Raw genomic sequence first — 6,828 nt, forward strand, 5'->3', positions numbered from 1 at the left:
AGCTAGTTTCGGCCTTACAAGGGAATCACACGATAGGAACCATAGAAGGATAAGTAGGGTTAATCGCCTTAGGCAAAAGCGACTCATATTAGGTTAACAATTGATTAATAAATTAGGTTGAATTCAATATTATCGTATCACTATGCTTTCTTCAGGGTAATTACATTGTTAAAAGATCACTTAGGAGTAGAATAACTTAATTAGAAGTAGATTAATATAAACAAAACTCAATCTCAAACCCCCCACAGCCTAGATAACATTAGAAGCTTACTAGCTCGATACTTGCAGGAGTAAATCATGTGGATTCGATACCTGGACTTGTCCAGATTATTACTTGATAACGATGGGGTACACTTATCCCTTAGCGAGTCTCATTGGGCGTTAGCTCTGAGGCGCATCACCCTACAAATTCCTTCGTGGATTTCCTGTAGGATCAACTTGCCTTCATTGCCATGGTCGATCAAATGACCTTTTGTACAAAACATTGTCAATCACCTGCTTTTCTCTGAATCTTGACTTGCTTAGCCTTGTCCTCGGGTAAGACACATGTAGTAAGAAAGATGAAGATATGATAAAACCATTCGTTAGAATCATCAATCACCATAATTTATGCATGGTTAATGCTTGGAATATGTATTTGTTCGATTCGGCAAGTGCAATATTTAGACCCATCCGGAGTCGAAGCAAACTTAGCCAAATAATCACCTTTATCATCTTCCTCTTTTGGAACTCTTTGAACTTCCAAGCTTTAGCCTTCAGCCTTACTTTCATGCAACAAGCTTTTAATAAGAGCCAAGTATTTTCTCATAGTATATGTGCGAGTCTCGAAATTCTCTATAAGTTGATAGACCACTAGTTGAGAATCACTTTTTAAAGATTGCTCTGTATGGCTTTATGATGTTTAGAATTCGAAGCCCTGGCATAAAGCTTCATACGTAACCACATTATTAGAAGCTATGAAGCCCAACGCAACAGCATAACGAAGCTTGATCTCATTGGGACCTTGCACGAAGAATCCAATCCCATCTCCTTCTTTGTTAGAACTTCCATAAATATAAATTTCCCGAACCTCATAAAGTTTTGGGATAAGACTTTCATCCTCCAGAATTTCAACTAAGAAATCTGCCAAAGCATGTGATTTAAACGCTTTCCTAGGCTCATATTTGATATCGAATTAGGTAAATTTCAAAGCCCACTCTACAATTCTCCATGAAGTTTATGGTCTTTGCAAAATCTTCCGAAGAGGCATGTCAGTTCGTACTATGATTTGAAAATAATGCATGAGCTTTTGAGCCGTTATCACCACCCTGTAAGCAAGTTTTTCCAGCTTCGGGTATCGAATCTCGGCAGCCCTTAAAACTATATACATAATACACAGGAAATTATTATGTGCCCTCTTTGCAAACCAATACCGTGCCGATAGAGTCCTCAGACACACTGATGTATAAATACAATGTTCCCCTGGTAAGGGTTTGCTAAACAACGGCGGGGAAGCCAAAAAGGCCTTCAATTGCTCAAAAGATGATTGACATTTGGCAGTCCTGAAGGAAAATAGGCAAACGTTTGGCAGCGGAAATATAATTTTTTTAACCCATTTCCTTTAAACCAAGATATGTTAATCGTTATTTCATATAAAGAGGGATAGAAGGAAATACCTTTTGACAAACTATCTACCGTTGCTAGCGAAGTGCCCTCAACTCTTAATCCGAGTTCACGAGCACAAAACAAAAACACAAATCAAACGATATTAGAACTCAACCGAATAATAGCAATCAAGATAGATTGCCTCTAATTAATCAACACAAGATCAAAGAATAAAAGAAAGAGATGAAAATCAATTTATTCGGAAGCAAGCGGTGAGACACGAGCCACAATAGTTGGGGGTCGAAATCTGCACTCTCCGGGATAGATGGCATGGGCCGAAATTCTCAGTATAAGGGGGTATATATATCATCTTGTATCTAAACCCTAGTTAGATAGAATTATGTTACTGAATAAGAGCTGTATTCAGAATAATACTCTTATTATTATTATTATCTATAATTATATCTAAATATAAAGATAATAATAACTTATTAATAGGATAATAATTAGAAGCAATTTAATCTCAATAAACCTCCTAACTTATTTATCCTATAATTAATTTAATTCATAATCATAATCTAATTATAATTGTCCGAAATTAAATTAATTCCTCATGTGTCCCTACACATGAAAATCGCCCCCTCTATAATTGGGCCTTAGTGGACTCAGTTGGGCTTCCGTCAATTAATTAACATCTATTTCTCTTTTGGGTTCCAAATCTTATGTGTGACCCATTAGGTTCTTATTGCTTCTAGCCGTATACAGCCATTAAATTAATTTCTCAAAATTACATTCAATCTTTGTATAACGGAATGAGTACGCGAACTGTGATTGGCAGATCCGAAACATTCCCCCAGAGCTATAAGAAGACAGGTTGATTCCGTCATTGACCTTTCCGTATTAGTTACAATATAATTCGATCCTTTATCAACTACATCCTTGAACAGAATCTTATGACTATGGATTATGTCAAGTCACATATAGCGAGACGTTCATTTTACTTGTACAGGCCGAGTTAACTCCAATTAGATAGGTTAAGTGAAATCTCTATTTCAAGTCTTAAGCTATCACCTTGTAAGGATTTAGAGTCAAGTCTTCCACAAGCGATCCTTGGACGTATCTCCCATTTATCAGGAGTGACAAATGCTCAATCCAATATTAACTATCCTGCAATTACTTCTTGTGATACCCAACGTCTACCGTACACACCCCAGAGTCATCCCTGTTATGGATCGTGTTACAACAGGATCAAAGCATCACATTCTATAATCCAGAATCACTAATTAACGTTCCTTTGAGTCTTAGGATTACTTATACCTATTAATACCAATGAGATGAACAGATTACAAGGATAAATCTACCCATCCTGTTATCTCAAGTCGGGCCCCCAATCCTAATGAACCCTTTCATTGGATCCATATAACTGTCCAGATATCTACATATCTGAAGCTTGTGAGATCAGCTCTCTGTCTCGACAGAAAACATTGTTACATGCAAGTCTTAACAGTGTTATGTCAATACCTATTCAAAACATATCACTAGACTTGGGGTGGTTTTAAGTTTATTAGTTTATTATAATGTTTTGTCTCACTTCATGCTTGTATGAACACTGTATAATCACTTTAAATAAACTTAGGGATTTCCTTTTATTTAGACTTATTTAGTTCTTTAAAAGTGGTTGCCTTTATACAGTTATGAAACCATATCTTATTAAAACAAATGTCATAAAGAACAATTCATTTACAGTAGGTTTATAGCCTGGAACAATTGTCTATAGGACACTAAACCCCAACATACTCCCACTTGGACTAAAGCCAATTGTTTCTACAACTTATCCCAGTAGAACTCAAATGACGATCATGTACTTTTTGGGTTAAGGGCTTTGTCAACGGATCTGTTACGTTGTCCTCTGTAGGTACTCTTTCTATTCTCACATCTCCTCTTGCAACAATCTCTCTTACAAGGTGGTATCGTTTAAGGTAATACTTGAATGCATTATGAGATCGTGGTTCCTTTGCTTGTGCAATGGCTCTATTGTTATCACAGTACAGAGTAATGGGATTCACAATGTCAAGCACCACACCAAGTTCGGTAATGAACTTCTAAATCCAAACTGCTTCCTTTGCTGCCTCCGCAACAGCGATGTACTCAGACTCGGTCGTAGAGAAAGCCACACTTCCCTGCTTGGAACTCTTCCAACTGACCGCACCCCCATTCAAGATAAACAGGTATCCTGATTGGGATCTAAAATCATTCTCATCTGTGAGATGACTGGCATCTGTAAATCCTTCTATTTTCAGTTCCCTTTCTCCGTACACTAGGAACATATCTTTAGGCCTTCTCAAGTACTTAAGAATGTTCTTAACAGCATTCCAATGCTCATCACCCGGATTTCCTTGATAGTGACTTGTTATACTTAACGTGAATGCTACGTCAGGTCTAGTGCAAAGCATAGCATACATAATCGAACCAATCGCGCTGGCGTACAGAATTACAGCCATGCGATTCTTATCATCTTCTGTTTTAGGACATTGATGATTGTTTAACTTTACCCCATGTACCATGGGTAAGTTACCTCTTTTCGATTCAAGCATGCTAAACCGCTTTAGCACATTTTCAATGTATGTAGTCTGTGAAAGACCAAACAGTCTTCTTGATCTATCTCTATAGATCTTTATCCCTAGTATATAAGATGCTTCACCAAGGTCTTTCATGGAGAAGTTACCTAATAACCATACTTTCACCGACTGTAGCAGAGCTATATCATTTCCCATCAGTAATATATCGTCCACATATAATATGAGAAATGCTACTGAGCTCCCACTAACTTTCTTGTAAATACAAGCTTCTTCGCAATTTTGTTCGAAACCAAACTGTTTTATGGTTTCGTCAAAACGCTTGTTCCAGCTTCTTGATGCTTGCTTGAGTCCATAAATGGATCTCTGAAGTTTGCAAACCTTGGTTGCATCCTTTGATGTGAAACCTTCAGGTTGCATCATATATACATCCTCAAGCAGGTTTCCATTTAGGAAAGCTGTTTTCACATCCATTTGCCAAATCTCGTAATCATAGTGAGCGGCAATAGCGAGCATTATTCTGATTGATTTGGACATGGCTACTGGAGAGAAAGTTTCGTCATAATCAACTCCTTGTTTCTGACGGTATCCTTTCGCTACTAACCTAGCTTTGTAGGTGCTAACCTTTCCATCCATGTCGGTCTTCTTTTTTAAGATCCACCTACACCCAATGGGTTTTATCCATTCGGGTGGATCAACCAAAGTCCACACTTGGTTAGTGTACATGGAATCCATTTTCAGAATCCATGGCCTCAAGCCATACTTTAGAATCTGGACTGGTGAGAGCCTCTTCGTAGTTCTCGGGTTCGTCGTCTAACACGAAAACCTCTTCATCATCTCCCACTAGAAAATCGTATCTAACTGGGAGTTCACAAACTCTTTGTGATCTAAGAGTAGGTGGTGGCACTTGAGTCTCATCTAATGGGACTGCTTCGGGTTCCTCTATCGCCTCTGTCGTTTCAGCTGGTGTTTCTTCTTCTTGAACTTCATCAAGTTCAACCATGCTTCCCGTTTGTGTTTCTTCGAGAAACTCTTTCTCTAAGAATGTTGCATGCTTGGATACTATTACTTTCTAATCATCTGGATGATAGAAGTAATACCCCATATTTTCCTTAGGGTATCCTACGAAGAAACATTTATCAGATTTAGCATCCAGTTTATCTGATGCTATACGTTTGACAAATGTTGAACAACCCCATATTCTTATGAATGAGAAAGTAGGTTTCCTACCAATGAACAATCCATATGGTGTGGAACTGGCAGATTTAGTTGGTACTCGATTTAGGGTGAAAAGGGCAGTTTCTAAGGCATAGCCCAGAACATCTTTGGAAGTAATGCTATGCTCATCATGGATCGTACCATATCTAGTAAGGTACGGTTTCTCCTTTCAGATACACCATTGTGTTGTGGTGTATAAGGAGGCGTCCATTGTGAGCATATCCCACATTCAGTTAGATAACTTAGAAAATCATCTGAAAGATATTCACCACCTCGATCAGATCGAAGTATCTTAATTTTCTTTCCTGTCTGATTTTCTACTTCATTCTTGAAGCATTTGAATTTCTCAAAAGCTTCTGACTTGTGCTTCATCAAATAAACATAACCATATCTGGAATGGTCATCTATGAAGCTAATGAAGTATCTGAATCCTCCTCTTGCTTGGACTGACATAGGACCACATACATCCGAATGTATTAATCCTAGAGTGTCTGATACACGCTCACCTTTATTGCTAAAGGGTGTCTTTATCATTTTTCCTTTTAAACAAGCTTCGCATGTTTCCAATGATTCACAATCAATTGCATCTATAAGCCCATCTTGATGTAGCTTAAGCATGCGTCTTTTGTTTATATAGCCTAAACGACAATGCCACAAGTAAGTCGAATTATCTAGCTTATGTCTTTTGGTATCAATTGCGAATACAGAAATTTTATCATCTAACACATAAATCCCATTTAATGATATTCCTAAAAAGTAGAAAATCCCATTTCTATAAAACTCACAATTCTTGTTCTTTATTGAAATATGAAAGCCGTCATCAACAAGACAGCTAATAGAAATAATGTTTCTTGACATCTCTGGAATATACAAACAGTTCCTTAATTCTATTACAAGCCCAGAGGGCAAACTCAAAGCATAATCTCCAATTGCGAGTGCGACAACTCTTGCTCCATTTCCTACTCGCAAGTTTATGATTCCCTTCTTTAATTCCTTAGTCCGTCTTAGTTCCTGCATATTCGTGCAGAGATGAGATCCATATCCCGTATCCAATACCCAAGATTCAGATTGTGAAATTGTATTTATTTCAATATAAAACATACCAGATGTTGAAGCACCATCTTTTCCCTTCTTGAGGGAGGCTAGGTACTTCTTGCAGTTCCTTCTCCAATGCCCGTCTTTACCATAGAAGTGGCACTCATACCAGATGTTGAAGCACCATCTTTTCCCTTCTTGAGGGAGGCTAGGCACTCCTTGCAGTTCCTTCTCTAATGCCCGTCTTTACCACAGAAGTGGGCTTCTTCACTTGCTTCCCCTTTGCTTTAGTGGGCATGGCCCTCTTGCCCTTCTTGGGATGTTTAGGAGTGGGAAAGTTCCATTTCCCCTTCTTTGATCCCTCAATGACAAGAGCCGGTATTGCCTTGTCTTTCTTCATATTGGGCTCAACTGT

This window comes from Euphorbia lathyris, chromosome 5 (assembly GCF_963576675.1).
Source record: "Euphorbia lathyris chromosome 5, ddEupLath1.1, whole genome shotgun sequence".
In the NCBI taxonomy this organism is placed as follows: Eukaryota; Viridiplantae; Streptophyta; class Magnoliopsida; order Malpighiales; family Euphorbiaceae; genus Euphorbia; species Euphorbia lathyris.